We start from the raw sequence: 25,315 nt of genomic DNA on the forward strand, positions 1-25,315 counted from the left end.
AATAAGTTTGGCTAGTGAAAATCTCGCTTTAATCCTCTGCTGGCTCTTCAGTTAGCATGAGGAGCCAGGGAAGATTGCCTGGTATGGTCTGTTTGGGGGGATTTTGTCTGGCTGCTTTCCCAGTTAAATGGGAGATTGTCCCCCCACGAAGCTGCTGCTGTTCCCTGACTAGCTTTCATGGAGCTCATGAAAAGGATGGTGAGATTTAAGTTATAAATATCGGCTTCACAACAAAACAATATATCCACCTTATTGGGCGAAATCAAATGAAAGTGTTCCCAAATTTCAAAATGCGATCTTTTTGTAACAGGCTCCATTGACAACTCGCAACAATAATCTCTCAGTAATAGATTCCATGTAATACTCCAATACAACACACGAGGGAGTGCTGTGTGTCGCGCACGATTTTAAACCTTTGGATCAGATAACGAAGCAGTCACCTGGTTTTGTGTAAAACGAAGCTTCGGACGTCATTGGTCACGTGATTTTGCCAGAACGAATCAAGCTTCGATACAAAGCTTCAATGAAAATGGGTTCATTTTTTTGACACACACCTCGGAGCTTCGGTGTCCCTGGTAACATCACTACTTTATATTCTTTATATCCTAATCTATGTTGTTTTGCTTTATTAATAGTGATGGCAAAGTGAAGCTTTCAACCCAATTGTATCGGGAAATAAGGTTCATTACTCGAAGCTTTCAAATCAGAGCTTGATGGGGACCTCTGCTGGTGAAAGCGCTATCATGCTTTGCACGAAAATGCTTCAACATGGATGAAGTATTATTATTATTATTATTATAGGCCAGCTGCTGAGAGCAAATCAAACACTGGACCTAAAAGCAGATTAATTATAGACCTTGTCTCAAAAGTGTGAACCATTTTATAAAAAAATCATGGTATTTCTGATGTACAAAAGGCTTTTCTTGCATTCCTATATGTTTAACATATTACTATAATTTATATATATATATATATATATATATATATATATATATATATATATATATATATATATATATATATATATATATGGGTAGTGGCTTTTACATGGCTTTTTCACTGTCACAGAAGATAAAACACAATTTATTTCACATTTTCATAATTTAGAATACTGTAAATGGTTAAACATTTTCTTGTTTTATATGAATTTGTTGTTTTAATACCCAAGTTATTGTTAGTTTAGTTTTTAGAACTTTGAGCCAAATCTCAAAATTGTCCTATGGTGTGACAGTAGAAAACATTATTTCATAAATATTACATTTTATAAATAAAGAAAATAATGTTCAAAAATCTTAATGAACACTCCTGGCATAATTGTGCAAGTGTCTATTTCACTAAGTGGCCATCACTTTTCATATACATACATTTCTAAAAGTGTAGGAATTTCATAAAGTTTGTCACAGAAAAAAATGTCCTTTGGTGTTATGCAAAAACCTAATTTTAATTTGGGCAATATCATGGACAACTACATTTAATTGAAAGACCCCACTCAAGGTAATGTGACTGAAGACCCCTATGAAGGCCATGAGAAGTGCACATGGTAAGTATTTCTCTCAGAATTGTTTAAATATTGAACTTTGTTTTAAGACCACTGAAGTTGTTGTTTTTTTGTCCTTTGGTGTGACACCATTCATCTATTCATGGTGAAAATGATTCTAATTAGTACTTTCATGTAAAATAAATATCACTTATATCACTTTATTATTTAATATAATTTCTTAGTACTTTTTAAATGTCACACCATAGGACACATTTACAGTATTGTTGAGTGAAAAAGTGAAAAAATATGTGAAGTCATTGACAAAATGAGTGACCAGTACTATTTTCTGAAACTGCAGTTTTCATACTACACAAATATGTTTTTTCTTAAAGTTATGCTTTCCAAAAAAGTACTTTTTCTTGGTCATTTGTCAACTACCCATATATATTGTTACGTCCAAAGATGTATATTTTGTCTTGTCCTGTGGTTGTGTTGTCTCCTGCTCTCCTATGGCTCCTCCCACTGCTCCTCCCAGCTGTACCTGTTTACCAACCGGTGGGAAAGGAGTTTAAAAGCAGAGCAGAAGGCTCAGTCAGGGATACCTTTTTCTCTAAGAGCATGATCCATGTCCTGCCCTGCACAGTGACATCCATGTTGTGCTCACTATCCAATGTTATAGTGATCGGTGACTTTGGTACTGATTGTTCTTTTTGTTATCTCGTGTAATTTCAGGAACGGGAGGTGGGTGCCATTTTATTTTGTGAATCCTTGTTTTCTCCTGTTTTGTGTTAGATAGGGAGTGAATTCAGGTACCTATTATTTATTTTACTTTTGTGTTCTATGTTATGAAGATTTTCACTCCCCAGGCAGTGGTGTGGTGCTGTGGCAGGGTTCGGGTTATGCTTTTATATTTTTTTTTGATGTGTTGGGTCCTAAAAACCCCTTGACACACGTGGGACGTAACAATGCGGGACTCGTCCGCTTTTTTTTTCTCTCTCTCTCTGAGGAAAACGATTGGGCTGCCCATGGTGTTGATTTACTTTTGGGCTGCTTTTGGGTCTGTTTCCCTTTTTTGTGTATTATTGTTTACGGGGCTTCTTTATTGTGTAGACGTACGAGTTTGGCTGTTTTCATTTTTTGTTGGGTGGAGTACAGTGTGTGTGTGGGGGATAAAGGAATTTGATCTGTTGAAGTTTACGCTTGCACCAATGACAGAAGTTTTTAATCGATGCAGAAAAAAAGATTTGTTTTTAATTGCTGATTTCTTTAATGTCAATGTGTCCAGAGAGGCTGCCAAGCAAGTGGTTAAGGAGGCGCAGCGTGATCTTAAGATGAAATCACTTGAATTAGAAACTGAAGTTTTGCGCAGAAAGCCTGTTCCCCTCCCATGTTTAAGAGCTCCATCCTCCCCAGCATTTGGGAGTGCACAGTCACACTCCAGCATGGTTAACTATGACCCGTTGAGCAATACCTAGCCGAACTTTGATGTGGCGAAGTATGTAAGACTGGTACCCCCTTTTAGAGAAGCTGAGGTAGATTCCTATTTCACTGCTTTCGAAACGCATTGCTTCTAAACTGGGGTGGCCGAAAGATATGTGGGGGCTTCTCTTACAGTGCAATTTTATAGGTAAGACACAGGAGGTTTGTTCTTCACTTCCTATTGAGCAGTCTCTCGACTGAGATTGTCAAAGAGGCAGTATTGAGAGCATATGAATTGGTTCCTGAAGCCTACCGGCAGCGCTTCCAAATCGTAATGAAAACAGCCAAACAAACATATGTAGAATTCACTCGGAAGGAAAAAAAACTTTTTGAGAAGTGGTGCTTCTCTAATAAGGTCACTAGTTTTGAGCAGTTGCAGGAGCTTATTTTACTGGAGGACTTTAAGAATTGTGCTCCTGAACCTGTTGTTGTTCATTTGAATGAACAAAAAGTAAACACGCTCTCTGAAGCTGCTGTGATAACAGATGAGTTTGTGCTTGCCCATAAGACATGTAAGAAAGATTCCTCCTCGCACTCATCCGCGTCTCTTTACCTCTGCAAACAATAGGAGCGCTCCGGAGCACTGAGAGAACAAACCACACGAGTGAAATCAAATATGGTTTATTCCAAACAGCTGCTCAAAGAACTGAGCGACAGAACAGAATATATACGCAATGAAATACAGTAATCTATGGTGTATGAGATAAGGCGGGGGCTAAGTTTTATCAACATAGATAGGGGTATGCTAGAATGCTGCTTCCTCACAACTCTTATCCAAGCATTGAATGTCAGAAAGCCTGTACATGAACAAAGAGAAACTGAGTGTCCTGCGAGTAATCTCACAAGCAGGTCAACCTATCTTGTCTTCATCCTGTCAAGAGCACTAAAGGAACAGGATAGATTCAAATCAAGAACATTAAATCAGAAGAGGTGAAGATGACATATAACATATAACACAGAAATACATTTTTACATGACAGAGATTTCCTCGTTTTCTATTCCCTTAAGATTATGGTTACGTTATCAGCAAGCCATACCATCCTGCTTATGTTTGCAGAAACACAGGGTACAAAAACAAGAAAACATGAACACACTTATCACAGGTCAGCATGATGTAGAAAGAAAAATGAAATAAGCACAAAAATTAATTACCATAAAGAAAATACATTTCAGCAAGACAGTTTTCCCATCTTCACGTCAGCCCAAACATCTGTTTTTTAATGCTGAGCCGAAAGTGCATGCTAACAAACAAACGTGTTTGTTTCTATTGTTTGGATACGAACCATTTTATTACTGATTGTGAAGCATGGAAACAGAAAAATGCTGTGAAGACTAAGTGTGGCTTTTGCTCAGGTTGTCTCGGTCCCTAAAAACTGTTCAGTGATGGCAGAGAGTACAGGGTATGCCCCCTTTAACTTTATTGGTTCTGTTTCCCTTTGTGCTGACTCTCAGGGTAAATCTATCTCAATTCTAAGGGACACGGGTGCAACACAATCATTTATTTTAGCAGATGCTTTACCATTCTCTGCTGTAACATAATCTGGAACTGATGTGTTGGTCCATGGAATTGAGTTAGGATGTGTGAGGGTCCCGGTGCATGTGGTTCATCTCAAATCTGATCTGGTTACAGGTACGGTTCCTCTTGGGGTGCGAACTGAGCTACCTGTGGATGGTGTAAGCCTTATTTTGGGGAATGATATGGCAGGTGGTAAGGTTTTCCCCTCCCCAGTTGTTGTGGATATGCCAGATATTTCTCCTGATTCTGATGTTGCTACTTGTTTCCCTTCTGTATTTCCTGCTTGTGCAGTAACACGTGCTCAGGCACAGAAATGGAAGGAGACTGTGAGTCTTGCTGACTCATTCCTGAACCCAGCAAAATAGTCATTGGAGTGTACTCTCACACTGCAGTTCACTCCTAGTGATTTGGTGAACTCAGAAGTTAGTGCAACAGCTTTGAAATTTTATAGAGAGAACTTAATTGCTGCTGAAAGGTCTGATAGGCCATAAGGTGAATTAGGAAAAAGTTCCCATGTCTGGGCACTACTTTTTAAATGCATTTTTGCATAGACAACACACTTTTGGACTTTATGTTAAAAGTTCTCCACAAACTTTTGCTGCAGTTTTTGGTCACGATCCATAAATGTGTATAATTGTGGAAAAAAAAACCCGAAAATTTTATGCTGCTGGTTTTGCTTAGAACTTTATTTATTTTCATTTTAGCAACATAAAATCTCTCTCAAAATGACCTTTATACATGTACCTAAACATTTGAAAAAGGTATTGGTGCATTAAACACTCAAGTGTGAATGTAGATCATAGAATATGGCAAATTTGTAGGAAATATGCTTTAATTTCTTTGATTTCTCACAAGCAACAGAAAATGACTTTCTTTTGCCTTTGCCATAAAAGGCACTTGTAGGGTCACAACCTGAAAAGGTATGGATCCCAAGTGCCAAACACACACTGGTGCCAAGAGCTGATGACACCTTAGCCAAATCAATGATCCTCGTTTTGTTGCCAACCCCTGTGAAAAGATACAACCTACATGGTAAATCTGGGGGGTATTCCAGAAAGCAAGTTATGTGACATACCTGGGTATGTTTAATGGTAAGTTCGTGGATAACCTCAACTTTCGGTTCCAAAAACGGAGGTAACTTTCTGGGTATGTATGTAACCATAGCAACTGACTCTCTGAAGATAACCTGCTCGGGAGCAGGTTATGTTTCAGTGTAACTTCGTTGCAGAAGGTTGGTGAGCATGTTTTTTTCGTCGGGAGAGGGTTATAAGACCGCGTATTGATGTGTTTGCATACCCTAATGACTATTTGAAAGAGCGTTATCGTTTTTCAAAAGATTCGTTAGTTTATTTAACATGTCTTTTAAAACCGCATATTGCAAATATGAGAAACCGCAGTTCTGCGCTTAGCACTTAGGTTTTTTGCGTCTGGCCATTTTTTGTACAGTGTGCACGATTCAGAGCATGTGGGAAAGGCAACTGTGTTTAGAGCTGTTCGTACAGTATGTCTGGCACTTAAACAGTTCTTACCCACGTTTCCCTGGCCATAAACCTCTGCTTGTTATTAAAGACGAATTCCACAGAGTGGCAGTTTTGTCCTTTGTAGTAAAATCTATGACGCATATTTAATATTTAGTCGTATTATTTATATCTATACATGTATTCATTATGCACACACACACTTCATACTTCCATAACTTTCTGTTTCATGGTTTCCAAATGTAATTGGGTGCATTGATGGCACACACGTTCCTATTAAAGCTCCACCAATAAATGAGGGAGACTATGTTAATAGGAAATCTATTCATAGTATCGATGTGCAGGTAACAACTTAATTTTTTCCCTTCTTAAAATCATTAAAGTCATTACTTTTTCCACTAACTAGGTAATATGTGAGGCAACCCAAATGTCGAGGCAAAATGGCCAGGATCTGTGAATGATGCCAGAATTTTCCACGAGTCATCATTATGCCAGACATTTCAGCAGGGTATGTTTTGCTTTATACAATTGTTTTTTTTTTACTTTTTACATTCAATTTGTGTTACATTCAATTTGTCACTTCAATCATTACAGGACAGTACAATGGTTACTTGCTGGGGGACAGAGGATACCCTTGTCTGCCCTATTTAATGACCCCTTACCCTGAACCTGAGCCTGGACCACAGACACGGTTTAACCTGGCTCTCATGAACACCTACAGATTTTAGAGGCCAACAGAGACGGAAGACTTTTGAGAGACATTATCTGTCAATTACTTTTATTAATTTTTTGCACTGGTCTGCCAGGCAGGTTATTTCTTTATTTCCTGAAAAACAATAAAAGTAAAATTCAATAAAATGTTTTTTTATATTGCTTTACACATACATACACACACCACTTTCCACATGCAACAGATTAAAGTTCTCACCTTAAGGCGATGCTCCAGTAATTCAATTTCAAGTGCTGCTTTTTTAATGAGGAGCCTTTTCTCATCCATTTGAAGCTGTATAAGGTCCATCTCCATGTCACTTTTTCTTATTTGTTTTTGAAGATGGACCTTATACAGCTGATTTGCTGGCAACTAGGAAGGTGGAAAAAATTTAATGAATGAGATTGTTTGGTCAGACAATAAAATTCAAATATGGACACCTGGACACAAATTCTTACCCTGCTTAGATTGTGTACTGAGGTTGAAGGACCCTCATCTGTGGGCAAATCCCTAGGTATGTACTGTGAAAGGACAATGACAGTTTGTTACTCTAATGCCAAAAGGGGCCATGCATTATAAATGGTATGCATCATACCTCAATGGCTCTACTAGCATTGTCCACTTCTGTCACAGCAGATGTGGTCTCGTCATCTTCATCATCTTCATCCTACAGGAGAAATATTCAAGTATACATTATCTGGCAAAAAAAACCCAACAACCTAAAAGTAACTAAAGGTACCTGACAACAAATCACTTACAACTGTGACAGACTGTGTTCTTTCTGGAGGGTCCAATAATACAATCCATCCATCAGTATCTATAAGAACACACAACCCATTAAATTCTCAATATTATCAAAGAAAATAATACATGAAAAGAGTAACATGTCAGCCTAAGATCACAGTAGCCTATACATCATATGCAGTTAAATAAAATAAGCCTACATAAAAATTAATCTTGTTCAGAAAGCCTTTAAGTGACAGAGATAGTAATTTATTAGGACAAAAAATGAAAACAAATCATAGAGGTAAACTTACATTTCACCATTTTTTCACCATCACTTGTGGTGCATGGTGTGTGCGAGGAACTGCCCCCTCTAATGCCAGCAACCACTGATCAGATGGGGTGAGGGGAGGTGGGGGTGGGCCCCCACCAGTTAGACGGGCTTCGGTCTTCTTTCTATTAGCTAAATGACAGAATGAATATACTAAATCCTGTTATAATAATAGTTCAGTAATTGTGTAATCAAATATTACCTTTTTGCAGAATGTTTTTGTGTTTTATTTTGACTTGGCTTAAAGTTCTTCTGGCTCCAGAAGGATTACACCTTATTAAATAAAAAATATACATTATTATTTTAAACTAAAGAAATAAATGGCAGGAAAAGAAAATGCTTTCATAGTTGTGACACTCACAAAATAAGTTTTGTTGAGATTATTATTTTTGTTTCCTTTCCTTCTATTGCAATGGTATTTGATTTTATTGTTTATTTAATAGAATACTAATGAGAGATTACGGAAAAAAACACTATGATGTACTTCATCAATTGGACACAGGATGGCAGTACCCACGAACAGTGTTACACTGAAATAATTAGCGGTGCAGAGCAAAATGAGCTCATAATCCGTGTTCCTGGAGAATGAGCAACAGTTGTCCTGCGTCGTTGATTTCTCAGGAATATTTCTGATATTTTCAGGTTAGTTACAAACCTTTTATGGGACTACAGATGTTTATTAGCTGATAAACATCTGTAGTCCCATGATGTGTATTCTGTGAGCTAATAGTATGTCACACGTGTAGACAGTTAAAATTTAACGGTGCGCAGTGGTGAAAATGGCGGCCGATGTCCGCATATTGTTTATTTTATTCGTTAATTATGGCTCCGAAGCATTTGTGGGTTATTTCAGTGTGTGTGGAAAACAGCTATGTGTGTAGTGCAATGTTAAAAGTGTAAAAGGTTCATTTGAATGTACAACTTAACACCAGTTATGGCTGCGGCCTTGTTTATGGGCGCACACATGTTAATGTTATGGCGATACAGATTCAGATCATAGAACTGGGCGCCAAGTTATGAGACATATGTGTATTATTGAAGTTTGGGTTCTTATACAGTAAATGTAACACAGTTTAATTGCAAATGGAATTTATTCTGTTGTATAAGGTGAACACTTACAAAATGGAGTTATTACAAAAATACTCCTTTTGGATAAAAGGACAAAGATGTAGGGTGTTTAAAGGAAAAAGGATGAACGTGATTGATGTTAGACCAAAAATGGAATTTAAAGAGAAAATGTTTGTTTTTGGTTTCATACAAATGTTTGAGTTAATGTTTGTAAAATGTGAGGCATTTATGTGAAAGTAGACCTTTTGAAGAATATAAGGCAATTGTTATACAAATGTGGATATGTGCTTCAATACAAAGCAGACAAAAATAACAGAAAATGATTCATGATTGCAGATGCAAAGTTAAAATGAAGTTGAAAATAAAGATAATCCGTGTTACTGGAGAATGAGCAACAGTTGTCCTGCGTCGCTGATTTCTCAGGAATATTTCTGATATTTTCAGTTTCAGGATTATCTATATATCTGCCAGCGGGGACCTAGCAGGGGCCCGCTACATAGTGATATATTCAAAAGGATGTATAAGTCATACTTCATTATGTTACATTATAATAAAATGGGAGCCAATACCAAATTTGTAATTTAATACACTCACGCATTTACTCTATCCGTTATTTTTTGCCAAGCCAACTCTCTTGCTTTAACCGATGCAGCCGTATTGCTTCTTTTTAATATTATTGGCTTAAACTCTTCATAAGCGTGCATTAAAACCTCCAACTCCGCCTCTGTGAAATACTCCGCTCTCTTTTTTTCGTTTTGAGTTTCCATTGTGACTCGTGAAATCGGCAATCCATTGAAAATGTCTTTATATATGCACCGTGCACGTGCATAAACTCTGGGTAACCAGTTGGTGGTTGATTTAAACTAACTCTTCTCAGGTGTTTTGGAACCGACATACTCATGGTATGCCTGTTTGGGGTAAATCAACCCAGAGGTTATGATTTACCAAATGGTAAGTTAACCAAGCTTTCTGGAATCCCCCCCGCCCCCGGCTGCAGACTTAAAGCAATCACTGCCACATTAGTATCAGAGCTCTTGATTACTACAGTTTGATGTTCATTGGCAGCATGTTGTGCATGTAAAAACAACCTGGTGTCACATTCCTCATGATCACATGTCAGATCTTCAACAGCACTGAAAGTTTGTATATGGTGCATTACAGTCACACAGTGATACAGGTCTCCATGTGCGATGTACAAGCTTAAGTCCTTGCCCACAGTGGTAAGATCAGCATCTCGCCATGCAAGATAGAGGAATTCTGCCAGTGTCCCTTTGTTTGTTCCATCTGATAGAAACTTTTTCCATTGTGTTGGTGTCTTCTGATCACATCCATAAATTTTCACCAGTTGTGTACCACCAGCAGCTCTACGTGAACATTCTAGATTTTTAATACTCATTTCCGTATACTGGTCAATCACAAAGTCTATCCGAGTACAGTTGTGCTTCAAAGCAAGCTTGTGTAGCGATTTTGGCTCGCGAAGCAAGGTAAATATTTATGAGTAATTATAACACGTTATAGTGACTCTAAATATTTTAACCTAAGTTGAAATTAACGGTAATGGAATTTACGTTACACTTATTTGGTCTGTTCGTCCGGCGAACAGTCCGTGTAACCTTTATTAATTCTATGAAGGAGGTATCTTCCCGGCCAAGAAAGTTTCACTCCCCCTTTTACTTTATACCGTAATTTAAATTTAATTAACTTAACAGAGCATGTAGTTCAGACCAGATGTTGCAGGTACCTTAATTTTTTGTGAGCGATACTCGGAGACAATCACTTGTGCCACAAAAATATGACATTTAATGAATGAGACAAACACAACATAAAACACAAACTACACAAACAAACAAAAGAAATAGGGAAAATAAAACAAAAGAAATTAAAATTGGGGAAAGGGAGGAAGAGACTGGAAAGAAGAAATTAGAGAAAGGAAGGAAAGGAATGGCAAGCTTAAACTTCAAAATTAATCACACCCTAACTGGGAAATCGGCACAGAAACTTAAATTCACCTTATGATTCAATGAAAGATTCCTACTTAAAATTACGCATGTAAATTGATTGGTAGAGGAAACGGTTACTTGCATTGGCTTACTGTACAAGAGTCCGGATGCAACAGAGAAATCTCTGAAAAGTCAGTTAGGGTGGGGTCAGACGTTCTTCCAAGTTCTCCTGAAGATCAGAGTAGTTGTCGTTCTTGGAAGTGAAGCTTGCTGGAACTTCGTTGAAGGAAGATCGAGTCGTCTCCAAGCTGTACCGAAAGTCTGACCACGGATTGGTGGTGTTTGTGACAATTTGAAGGTCGCGAACTCCACCCATCTTTGGGGAAATGGCCAATGCCTTAGATTTTGGAGGGAAAAACTCCCTTTGTTTCAGGTTTCTGTGGGCGTGGTTTGGCTATCAAACTTTTAGATGACTTTAAAGTTTTATCCAAGGTGTATTAAGATGGTATGGCGCCTTTCGTGCTCAATTAAAATACACCATTGTTTGAAAAATGAGTAACCGATAATTTTGTGGTCATTTGGATACTAAACATGAAGGATAATGACAGTATAACGGCAGCGGTACACAGAGGTGGGAAGTAATGGAGTAAAAATACTTCGTTACTGTACTTAAGTAAATTTTTCTGGTATCAGTACTTTACTCCACTATTTATTTTTTGGACAACTTTTTAGTTTTACTCATTACATTTTTACACAAATCTGTACTTTTTACTTCTTACATTTTCAAAACGGACTCGTTACTTTTAGTATTATTTCTTCTCATTGAGTGCTGTTTCCTGCCTATCATCCTATCATTGTGCGGCTTTTTCACCATGTGACTGGTGTACTGTATTATTTACTGGCTATCAGACATAGACTAAGGAGAGCGGAGCTAACAATGAGCAGCACGCCTACAAAAGGAATGGCTAATGTTAAAATAACTAACCTGACATTTCTGAAAACCCATGGCCATATATGAGGGAGATGTTTGAAATAATCGGTGTCAAAAAGGATTCCTGGCGAATGCGTTGCGAATTGTGTCGACCAGGGGCGGTTCTACACCTTTTTTTAGGGTGGCTTCAGCCCCCTGTCTGTAATCTCAGCCACTCTAAAACTATAAGTATAATTTTTACTTCCATAACTAAACAATAAAAATTATGTTAAAATGCAGGACATGTCGATGGGAAAGAAAATTATTTATCAGTTTGATCCAAGAGCGATTTTTTTTTTTTTTTTTTACTTTGCTTTTACTCATACTTTTACACGTGTGTGTTGTAGTCTTTCAAAAGTGCGTCTTCAGCTTTATTTGAACAGAAAAGCACAGGTACGCACAGCGTGCACATGCAGTCAGAGCTGGAGGCGTTTATCTATAACGTTAATCGTCGGAAAGACACAAAGACGGCAACCAAAAGCAGTGAAATGTCACTATTCTTATTACCAGAAAGTGCTTAATTTAATTAACCTTTATTTTGTCATTTTTAAAACATCACCATGATTTTGAGTTGTTTTCACAGACAGAGCTGGAATCACCCTGCAGTTTGGGATATGGCCTTTGTGATACACTTGGTATACATTATATTTCCAAAAGTATCCTGACCTTTCCTGCTATATGTGGTTGTTTTCTGATCTCATCCCTTCTGAACACCTTTCTGAACACAAATATCCATCAGCACACTCCAAAATTATATATACTTATACATACACACACACATTATATATATAAAATGTATGTGTGCGTGTGTGTGTGTATATATATATATATATATATATATATATATATATATATATATATATATATATATATACGTATATATAATAATGTGTGTGTGTGACACTACACAGGTAGTAGTAACGGCGACTTTTAACTTAAGTACATGCCAGAGCCCATACTTCTTTACTTTAACGAGTAAAAGAGTGTAGTCACTATTTCTAATTTTACAGGAGTCTTTTAAAAAATGAGTATCTGTACTTCCACTTGAGTAAAGGATGTGTGTACTTTTGCCACCTCTGGCGGTACATTACGTACGCAGATCAGTAATCAAAGTGTAACTGATGTTAATACGATATTGTGTTCTGATAAAAGCAAAGAAACAAAACAAAGAAAATTGAAAACAAAATGCACTTTCATTAGGGAAGTAAAAAGAAAACGATAGCTTCGTATACATTCTGACATCAGACCTTAAAGGGGCATACAGCATTAGAACAGGTATACATTAACATGCCATGATCAGTAATTAGAGTATAACTGATGTTAAATAAAATGTTGTTTTCTGACACTTGAATAAAATACAACCTTGTCAGGAAAGTAAGGAGCAAATAATTTTAAGTCAGGCAAGCCTTCCTTAAAAGAAGAAACCATTACAAAAGGGTTATAAGAATGAGAACCTTAGAGTATCTTATCTTCGGGTTTTATTAGTAAAAGGAATGTCTCATTGTGTTGTGTGTGTGTGTGTGTGTTCTGGTTGAGGGCCCCTATGAGTTCAATCAGAGAAGCCGCATGGGGTTATCTGTTCTTTGTGTAGGCTCAGGTCATTCAGGAGCCAGTTGTGTGTGTGTGTAAAACTGGGTTGCTCATAGGTTGATTGAAGAGTAGATGTGGAAATTTAGGGTGCCTGGGACATGAAATCTAAAATGACCTGTACCAGACGCTACACTTGACTATGTACTGCAGTATGGTGTCGGCAAGCTCTCCAAAGGTACTTGGTATGGACCGAAGGGCTTGAATGACCGCCATACCATCAAAGAGAATATCACCATGTTCTGCAACTTTGTCAACTAAACATTCTCCACCTTTGGTTTCCAATAAGTCCATCAGAGCTGATTTGTTTGTTTTAGCAAGTGAACCATCAGCACTGGCTAAAGGATATGACACCGTTCCCACGGAATAGGACAGAATTTCCCGCAGCTCTATCTTTCTACTTTGACCTACGAGTAGTCTGGAGAATAGCTTCTTGTCGGCACGCAGAATCACTTCCTTGCCGGCTGTCAATGTCTTCTTTGTCTTTGCCTGGTCACTGAAGGTCTTCAGTTTTTGTGGTTTGATGGGAGCAAATACATCAACTGATTGTGATATCAGTCTTTGGTCCATAAACTCTCTGACAGCATTTTCCCCCTTTTCCGGAGCTGTGAGCAAATCCCTCATGATTTCTTCAGCTGCGACTGTCCCAGAGCTAAGACACACAATGCCATCTTGGTGTGTGTCAAATGGATTCAGCATGCAATCTAGGGTGGAAATTATTCTGGTCACAGCCTTTTCATCAGCATGAATTCGTGTGCTGTCAAGGTCTTTACGTTTCCTTATATTGGGAGTTTTACCTGCCATTGCCTCACATTGTCTTGCTATGGCAGCCCTTTCATGTTGAGACAATATCCAGCGATATACAGCAGCTCGATTCTGTGTTATCCCTGTCCAATCATCCTTTGTCTTGGAATCTCTGTTGTAGAGCCCTGCGCGGGACTGTTTTTATAAACCCTGAAGTTAGATTGTAGAAAATTCATGTGAGAAGAACGATTATAAGAATTAATGACATTAAATTTTCACTCCATTTCATACGTTATATCCACATTATCATGAAGATTAAATCCAACACTGTTATTTGTGCTGATTGTTCTAGTAAAATCCAAACGTAATTCAAAATGTATTAAAAATAAAATAATAATAATAATAATCAGCGCTACGCCGTCCAGGGTGTATCCTGCCTTTATGTCCAATGACGCCTGAGGATAGGCAAAGGCTCCCCGTGACCCGAGTAGTTCGGATAAGCGGTAGAAGATGAATGAATGAATGAATGAATGAATGAATAATCAGTGCTGCCTTAGTCACATTGTCCACAACGGGAGTGCAGGAGGAGATGGAGCGACTAAATGTCATACAGAATAGCATGAAATACCCTTTTATTAGAGAACTGCAGAACACAGTGTAAAAACAAAATATTTTCCTTAATGTACATGTATCATAAAATGTCAGTCTGCAAATACAGTCATGAAGCACAATCGCTACTCATCATCAGTCCTAACTATTACGGTGTTCATTACAAAACTGTCATGAAGTATGTGTTCACTATAACATTTACGTCTTAAATTTTCGCCCACAAATTAATTCTGTGACTTTGTCAAGGTGTTAACAATATTAAAAAGTAGAAAATGTAACAATTTTGGTTTTAATATAATTATAACAATGTTGCTTTTAATATAATTATAACCTGCAGGCGACAGTGGCTACCCCCTGAGACGCTGGCTCCTCACCCCATTTTTAAACACACAGAGCGCAGAGGAAACTCATTATAACGAGGTCCACTCTCGTGCCCACGCAGTGATTTGCATTGACTATTTATAGTTAAAAATGGGTGTGTACAGGGTGGGATTTGAGGCTGGTTCATGTACGCACATCTGCGGGTGATCTGTGATTTTATAAAGGGAACATTGCTTACAGGTGTGCGTACGCACGGTTTTATAAATCGGAATTTGTTTTGGCGTACGCCATTTTTGGCTTTTGGGTGTATGTAAACCTTTAGTTGGGATCCTACGCACAGTTTTATAAATGAGACCCCAGGTGTAAAAACCCCCTTTGAGTGCTGGCAACAGCTTAAACACATTTGTCACACAACAACAATGTGGTGTTCAGCTGCCCTGTTGTGGAAAGCAGGATAGCACATGGCTGCAAGTCTGACAGTCAGAGTGGCGGAAAGTGAGAAGCAGGGAAATTATCAAAAGGTGTCGCACACACCCTAAAGATAAGCAAGTTATCTTGGTAGTTGGTATTTGGTTTATTCTCTCTGCAAGATCTTAAGGATGATGCAACTGTGGTACCCTGTAAAGCTTGCTGAGTCCTGCTTTGCCACTGCCTGGTAGCCACTGTAACACTAGTGACAGATGGATAATTGTTGTTCGGACAAGTTTTTAAGGCTTGACAAAGTTTACCTAGCTATCATTGCTCATTCACAGTATCCCACTGTAATTTAAAATAGCATCAGGCAGTAGCCAGAGGGTTTTGCTAATATGATGGCAGGCAGGTCGCTTTTGGGTGGATGTTATATATTTCAAAATACATAATGATTGCAATACTGGTTAGCAAGTTAATACTAGAAAACCCATACTACCTGTTGAAGACTACTTGGTGTTCCTAATAGTTTTCCATTCAGCCTCTTAGACTTCAGATTTTAGGTGCTTCCTCGATATCAAGGCCACGTGAGACACAAAGTTCAGAGGTTTTCCAAAGTCAATAAACACATCTCCACACTGCTGAAATACTGTCAACACCCACTCCACAAGAATGTACCTCTCAGAACTACATCACAAGACACTTTCACATGGTACAGCACATTCAAGATATGTCACTTCTAACAAAAAATTACAAAATCTCAGTTGGTTTCATGTATCACATTCAGTGCATAATGCACTGAACAATTCAAACATTTTTCTTTTTAGTTTTCTTGCAATATTATATTTTTGTGCAGTGAAAATGAAACTGGACCATGGCATTTTTTCCTGTTATGTTTTTGATTATAACTCAATGTTTTAATTATTTCATAATCAATACATCTTGTTCTTTTCATCTTTTTCTTAAGAAAATGATTCAAAATCCATTTTTCAGCATGAACACAACTGTAGAAGATGGAAAATACAGAATGGCATGAGGTAAAATATTTTGTCACACTATTGTTTGACATTCTATTTATTACTCTGTTTTAAATATTACTACTCAATTTTATTCAACCCATGGAACATACCATTTCCAGGTACATGCCTCTCACCCAACCAATTATTATTTGCATGCCCTTGAGCACTGAAAATACACACATCACATACTTAGCTGATGGGAGAACATAGGATCAATTATGCAGGGAAACATGAAACTTACTTTTTTATTTTTTGTTACTTTGCCCCAACATTTACAGCTTGTTACAAAAACCTTATCCAGAGAGATTTACAGATTGTAATGATAATATATATAGGTAAGTGTAATGTTTAAGAACATAAAATCAAAACAAACTAAATTTAAACTGGTCCTACAGACAAATTTATCATTCTTAATCTATAATCAAGCAAGGCACCGAACCCCCCCCAACTGCTCCCCGGGCACCACAGCATAAACGGCTGCCCACTGCTCCGGGTGTGTGTGTTCACTGCTGTGTGTGTGCACTGGATGGGTCAAATGCAGAGAACAAATTCTGAGTATGGTTCACCATACTTAGCCTTATGTCACTTCACTTCAATAATCGATCTCCAACAACCAATAGTGACATGCACATTGTCAGGGAAAGTCTTAACAGATCAAAAAGGGGTTTAATAAGTAGTAATGTTACCAGTGACACCAAAGCTCCTAGGCGTGTGTCAAAAAATGAACCGATTTTTATTGAAGCTTTGTATCGAAGCTTGATTCCTTCTGGCAAAATCACGTGACAAATGACGTCCGAAGTTTCGTTTCACACACACACCCACGTGACTGCTTCGTTATCTGATTCAAAGGTTTAAAATCGTGCGCGACACGCGGAGGCGCACCCTCGTTTGTTGGATTGGAGTATTGTGTTACACGGAATCTATTACTGTTAGTGCTGCACGATTAATCATATCGCAATCGCGATATCAAGCCTGTGCGATTATATGACGCAAAATGCTGCGATTTTATGAAATAAATGGGTTGTCATTTGTGGACATGACAACCCATTCTCTCTGAAAGCTGTTTGCCTATTTCATCCACTACACCGCTATCCGCTAGAGTTTAGGCAGCGAGTTTCAGTTTAGGCAGTGGCACGTGTGGCGCGTATGGTCATGTGACTTTTTCCGGTGTGCAGCGCGGAACGGGTGGACATGGATGCCGGGCAGACGGACACTAACTGGTGGCCAGAAAAAATGCTCTGTTATATGTAGTGTTAATTTCGTCAGACGAGATGAGACGAAATGTGTTCAACAACCTTTTTTTCATAAGACGATACGATGACAAGACTGCATCACTGTCCAAAACGCTGACTAAGATTACTAAATAACATGGATTCTTGTTGACGAAAAAAGACGAGACGAAAATATTTTGTATAAAATAAAAACTAAGATAAAATCTATTCATTTTTGTCTACAATTGTCTCTGTTTTTTCATCAGCTGTTACGCCTTTAAAATATTCAGAACGAGTTTGCGGCTTCGCGCTGTTGCTCGTTACAGGTCTCATACGCCTGTTTGTATACACCTAATTGTATTGCTTCCGCTAAAGAACATAGTGCGCTCCGTCTCTACGGTTAGAACCCTGTGTGTCCATGGCAATGCTCTGTTTTACATTTCAACGGTGTGTTACAGTTAGCAGCGGTCTGTTATCAAGCAATAAAAGTGTGTGCGTAGAAAAAATTCGTCCACATGCTGCTAAAAAAAAAGTCCTGAGCGCAAGTGCACCGTCTAGGCGGCTTTTTGTGTTAAATGATATTTCCTGCCGCTGCGCAGGCGCTTTTTTGGTACATGACAGCTTATGTCCCAATGACCGGTCTTTACATTACGATTAAAAGCAGTATCAATAAAGTAAAACATGTGATGTGCAGTCAAGTTCGAGTGTATGTACTGTTTAAACGAGTGTTCTTAACTTCTCACTGATACTTTTGTGATTCGCGGAATTTTGACAAGTTTTATAGCCTTGATATTGTTTCTTATTCAAACGTGGTGACAGAAAAAACTCCCCTATCACAATCACATCATAATCAAAATTAATAATTAGGCTTAAAAACAAATGTATATGTAAGGGAATCAAGTTTAATAATTACATGTAATATTGCTCCAAATATTATCAATAATGGTGTGTGCAATACCATGTATAACTTGCATTTAAGTTGGTAATTTACTTTGTGTGTGTGTGTGTGTGTGTGTGTGTGTGTGTATACATACATACTGTATACCTACAGTTTTGATCTTAGGCTTTTCATTAATTAGCATTAATGTTATTATGTTGGCTTTGTAGAAGCCAACATTCTGATTTCCGTTATAAGGCTTATTATTAATATGCTTGCAAAGCACATTCTTATTCTCTTGCATACTTATTATTATTATTATTATTATTATTACTATTATTACTATTATTATTGTGCTTGCAAAAATCGCAAAAAAGCGAAATCAAAAATTTAGCACAACATGGACATGTCATATCAAAACACTCAGCACGATGAGGGGAACTGATGTCACGTGCAAGCACATTCACATTTTCGTTAGGAAATGTACCGTTCTAGTTATTATTCTGCTTCTTCTTCCGGACACTTTTTCGGCACGTAACGTCCTTAATAAAATCCAGAGAGTCTAAGCTTTCAAACAATATAACATTTAACCGTGTATTTAGAGGATTTAATGCTTAAAACTAGTGGTGGCATGCCGTGGACAGCACTGTCACGGTCACATATGTTGTTGTTTCTGCCATTTGTATAACTTTTTGTTGTTTTCAACTATCAGTGTAGTTTTTATAATTTTTTATTTCACTTTAAACTAATGTCCTTTTAAGAGCAGCAACGGCTCTTTTAAGAGCCACCCATTAATTCAAATTAAGCGCATTTTTTCTTTGTCTCCTCACATTACATAATTATTTTTTAAACATATGACACATGTATCACAAAGAATGATAAGAATGATTTTAATATAATAAAGCTTGGGTATTGTTAGACTCACCATTCTTCACATTAGTGAATTAATACATAAAACCACAAAGGCTTTCTCGTGTTCCTGGATGGCCTAGTGGATAGTGAATCCGTTTAGTTTAAAACTTTATAATAACAAACAAAACAAGCGAAATCAAAAATTTGTACAACATGGACATGCAACATATCAAAACACTCAGCACAATGAAGGGAACTGCCCCACTGGTATTCGGATCACGTCACATGCTCATGTTCGCTCACCTCCAAAAGAATTGGCACTCTAGCGGTCCAGTAGCTTTCACAATCTTTGTCCATTCACCTCCAAAATGCACCCGGCCTTTGCAAATTCTTGCACCGTCAAAGCCAACATCAAAGTTTGTCATCACGAACTTTACAAATCTAGTTATGTTGGCTTTGTAAAAGCCAACATTCTGATTTCCGTTATAAGCTTATTATTATTATTATTATGTTGGCTTTGTAGAAGCCAACATTCTGATTTCCGTTATAAGCTTATTATTATTATTATTATTATGTTGGCTTTGTAGAAGCCAACATTCTGATTTCCGTTATAAGCTTATTATTATTATTATTATTATGTTGGCTTTGTAGAAGCCAACATTCTGATTTCCGTTATAAGCTTATTATTATTATTATTATTATTATTATTATTATTATTATTATTATGTTGGCTTTGTAGAAGCCAACATTCTGATTTCCGTTATAAGCTTATTATTATTATTATTATGTTGGCTTTGTAGAAGCCAACATTCTGATTTCCGTTATAAGCTTATTATTATTATTATTATGTTGGCTTTGTAGAAGCCAACATTCTGATTTCCGTTATAAGCTTATTATTATTATTATTATGTTGGCTTTGTAGAAGCCAACATTCTGATTTCCGTTATAAGCTTATTATTATGTTGGCTTTGTAGAAGCCAACATTCTGATTTCCGTTATAAGCTTATTATTATTATTATTATTATTATTATTATTATGTGATTTCCGTTATAAGATTATTATTATTATTATTATTATTATTATTATTATTATTATTAGACAAAAATTTATTTAAAAAAATGCGGCCTAGGGCGTTCGAGCCACATGCACCAAATTCGGATATGTCGTAGACCCTGGTCTGAAGTTTGTTGCTTCTATTTTTCTAAGCGATCGGAATTCCGCCATTCCCGGTTCGGAAGCTCAAAATGGCCTTTTTTCCCATAGACTTCCATTATAAACTTTTGAGGTTTGTCATTCGGCAAGTTTTTGAGCGATTTACACCGAACTCGGACAGGTTCTTTAGGACCTTACTCCGGACCAAATTTTTATTTCAGAGTTCCGACGGAATTTTCGGTTTTCCCGTAGTCGACGATCGAACATCCCATAGACTTGAATAGGGAATTCCAAAAAGTCCTCTAAGCTCTCACACACACAATACATCCAACATTAAGAATTGCATGTACTGTTCTATGCAGTATAATAAGTAGAATCCCATAATGACTGCAGTATTGACATGAAATGTCCAAACCCTCAGTAGCCACTTTTTGCCAAAAGTATTGGCACCCCACGGCGTATTCTGGTCACGTCACGTGACGTCACGTGATGTCACATGTAGCCCCCCCCAAAAAACAAGCAAAATTAAAAATTTGCACATGGACATGTGACGTATCAAAACACTCAGCACAATGAGGGGAACTACCCCACGGGTATTCTGGTCACGTCACGTGTAGTCCCGCCCCAAAAACAAGCAAAATTAAAAATTTGCACAACATGGACATGTGACATATCAAAACACTCAGCACAATGAGGGGAACTACCCCACGGGTATTCTGGTCACGTCACGTGACATCACGTGTAGCCCCGCCACCAAAACAAGCAAAATTAAAAATTTGCACAACATGGACATGTGACATATCAAAACACTCAGCACAATGAAGGGAACTGCCCCACGGGTATTCTGGTCACGTCACGTGACATCACGTGTAGCCCCGCCACCAAAACAAGCAAAATCAAAAATTTGCACAACATGGACATGTGACATATCAAAACACTCAGCACAATGAAGGGAACTGCCCCACGGGTATTCTGGTCACGTCACGTGACGTCACGTGTAGCCCCGCCCCCAAAACAAGCAAAATCAAGAATTTGCACAACATGGACATGTGACATATCAAAACACTCAGCACAATGAGGGGAACTGCCCAACGGGTATTCTGGTCACGTCACATGACCTCACGTGACTTCACATGTAGCCCCGCCCCCAAAACAAGCGAAATCAAAAATTTGCACAACATGGACATGTGACATATGAAAACACTCAGCACTATGAGCGGAACTGCCCCACTGGTATTCTCGTCACGTCACGTGACGTCACGTGTAGCCCCGCCCATAAAAGAAGCGAAATAAAACATTTGCACAACATGGACATGTGACATATCAAAACACTCAGCACATTGAGGGGAACTGCCCCACGGGTATTCTGGTCACGTCACGTGTAGCCCCGCCCCCAAAACAAGCAAAATAAAAAAATTTGCACAACATGGACATGTGACATATCAAAACACTCAGTACAGTCAGGGGAACTGCCCCACGGGTATTCTGGTCACGTGTAGCCCCGCCCCCAAAACAAGCAAAATCAAAAAATTTGCACAACATGGACAGCCCCGCCCCGCCCCCAATACAAGGGAAATCAAAAATGTGCACAACATGGACATGTGACATATCAAAACACTCAGCACAATGAGGGGAACTGCCCCACGGGTATTCTGGTCACGTCACGTGACGTCACGTTTCGCCCCGCCCCCAAAACAAGCATAAATTAAACATTTTGCACAACATGGACATGTGACATATTAAAACACTCAGCACAATGAGGGGAACTGCCCCACGGGTATTCTGGTCACGTCACGTCACGTGACGTTTCGCCCCGCCCCCAAAACAAGCATAAATTAAACATTTTGCACAACATGGACATGTGACATATCAAAACACTCAGCGCAGTGAGGGGAACTGCCACACGGGTATTCTGGTCACGTCACGTGTAGTCCCGCCCCAAAAACAAGCAAAATTAAAAATTTGCACAACATGGACATGTGACACATCAAAACACTCAGCACATTGAGGGGAACTGCCCCACAGGTATTCTGGTCACGTCACGTGACGTCACGTGTAGCCCCGCCCCCAAACAAGCGAAATGAAAAATTTGCACAACATGAACATGTGACATATCAAAACACTCAGCACAATGAGGGGAACTGCCCCACGGGTATTCTGGTCACGTCATGTGACGTCACGTGTAGCCCTGCCACCAAAACAAGCAAAATAAAAAATTTGCACAACATGGACATGTGACATATCAAAACACTCAGCACAATGAGGGGAACTGCGCCACGGGTATTCTGGTCACGTCACATGACGTCACGTGTCGCCCCGCCCCCAAAACAAACATAAATTAAACATTTTGCACAACATGGACATGTGACATATCAAAACACTCAGCACAATGAAGGGAACTGCCCCACGGGTATTCGGATCACGTCACATGCTCATGTCTGCTCACCTCCAAAAGTATTGGCACCCTAGCGGTACAGTAGCTTTCACAATCTTTCTGTCCACTCGCCTCCAAAATGCACCGACCTTTGCGAATACTTGCACCTTCAAAGCCAACATCAAAGTTTGTCGCGACGAACTTTACAAATCTAGTTATTATTATTCTTCTTAGACAAAAATTTATTAAAAAAAACGCGGCCTAGGGCGTTCGAGACACATGCACCAAATTCGGATAGGTCATAGACCCTGGTCTGAAGTTTGTTGCTTCTATTTTTCTAAGCGATCAGAATTCTGGCATTCCCGGTTCGGAAGCTCAAAGTGGCCTTTTTTCCCATAGACTTCCATTATAAACTTCTGAGGTTTGTAATTCAGTACGTTTTCGAGCGATTTACACCGAACTCGGACAGGTTCTTTAGGACCTTACTCCGGACAAAATTTTTATTTCGGAGTTCCGATGGAATGTTCGGTTTTCCCGTAGTCGACGATCGAACATCCCATAGACTTGAATAGGGAATTCCGAATAGTCCTCTAAGCTCTCACACACACAATTACATCCAACATTAAGAATTGCATGTACTGTTCTATGCAGTATAAGAATAAGTAGAATCCCATAATGACTGCAGTATTGACATGAAATGTCCAAACCCTCAGTAGCCACTTTTTGCCAAAAGTATTGGCACCCCACCGCATATTTTGGTCACGTGACGTAACGTGACATCACATGTAGCCCCGCCCCAAAAACAAGCAAAATTAAAAATTTGCACAACATGGACATGTGACATATCAAAACACTCGGCACAACGAGGGAGACTGCCCCACGGGTATTATAGTCACGTGACGTGACGTCACGTATAGCCCCGCCACCAAAACAAGCAAAATCAAAAATTTGCACAACATGGACATGTGACATATCAAAACACTCAGCACAGTGAAGGGAACTGCCACACGGGTATTCTGGTCACGTCACGTGTAGTCCCGCCCCAAAAACAAGCAAAATCAAAAATTTGCACAACATGGACATGTGACCTATCAAAACACTCAGCACAATGAAGGGAACTGCCCCACGGGTATTCTGGTCACGTCACATGACATCACGTGTAGCCCCGCCACCAAAACAAGCAAAATCAAAAATTTGCACAACATGGACATGTGACATATCAAAACACTCAGCACAATGAGGGGAACTGCGCCACGGGTGTTCTGGTCACGTCACTCGACGTCACGTATAGCCCCGCCCCCAAAACAAGCGAAATCAAAAATTTGCACAACATGGACATGTGACATATCAAAACACTCAGCACAATGAAGGGAACTGCCCCACGGGTATTCTGGTCACATCACGTGACCAGAATACGTGATGTCACATGTAGCCCCGCCATCACGTGATGTCACATGTAGCCCCGCCCCAAGAACAAGCAAAATTAAAAATTTGCACAACATGGACATGTGACATATCAACACACTCAGCACATTGAGGGGAACTGCCACACGGGTATTCTGGTCACGTCACGTGACGCCACATGAGGTCACGTGTCGCCTTGCCCCCAAAACAAGCTAAATTTAAAATTTGCACAACATGGACATGTGACATATCAACACACTCAGCACATTGAGGGGAACTGCCCCACGGGTATTCTGGTCACGTCACGTGACGCTATGTGACGTCACGTGTAGCCCCGCCCCCAAAACAAGCAAAATCAAACATTTGAACAACATGGACATGTGACATATCAAAACACTCAGCACAATGAGGGGAACTGCCCCACAGGTATTCTGGTCACGTCAAGTGACGTCACGTGAGGTCATGTGTAGCCCCGCCCCCAAAACAAGCGAAATCAATAGTTTGCACAACATGGACATGTGACATATCAAAACACTCAGCACATTGATGGGAACTGCCCCACAGGTATTCTGGTCATGTCAAGTGACGTCACGTTATGTCACATGTAGCCCCGCACCAAAAACAAGCAAAATTTAAAATTTACGCAACATGGACATGTGACATATCAAAACAATCAGCACATTGATGGGAACTGCCCCACGGGTATTCTGGTCATGTCAAGTGACGTCACGTTATGTCACATGTAGCCCCGCACCAAAAAAAAGCAAAATTTAAAATTTACGCAACATGGACATGTGACATATCAAAACACTCAGCACATTGAGGGGAACTGCCCCACGGGTTTTCTGGTCATGTCACCTGATGTCACGTGTAGCCCCGCCCACAAAACAAGCGAAATCAAAAATCTGCACAACATGGACATGTGACATATCAACACACTCAGCACAATGAGGGGAACTGCCCCACAGGTATTCTGGTCACGTCAAGTGACGTCACGTGAGGTCATGTGTAGCCCCGCCCCCAAAACAAGCGAAATCAATAGTTTGCACAACATGGACATGTG

General features: G+C 39.0%; 1 long non-coding RNA gene across 1 annotated transcript; it reads left to right on the forward strand.

Annotated features, from left to right (window-relative positions):
* The first annotated feature begins 478 nt into the window (after positions 1 to 478).
* On the forward strand, positions 479 to 6,900 carry LOC113659092. The gene is made up of 3 exons (XR_003444564.2): positions 479 to 575; positions 6,360 to 6,461; positions 6,548 to 6,900. It is a non-coding gene; the product is annotated as an uncharacterized LOC113659092 (long non-coding RNA).
* Positions 6,901 to 25,315: the final 18,415 nt, after the last annotated feature.

The sequence above is a fragment of the Tachysurus fulvidraco genome, chromosome 15 (assembly GCF_022655615.1).
Source record: "Tachysurus fulvidraco isolate hzauxx_2018 chromosome 15, HZAU_PFXX_2.0, whole genome shotgun sequence".
Classification (NCBI taxonomy): domain Eukaryota; kingdom Metazoa; phylum Chordata; class Actinopteri; order Siluriformes; family Bagridae; genus Tachysurus; species Tachysurus fulvidraco.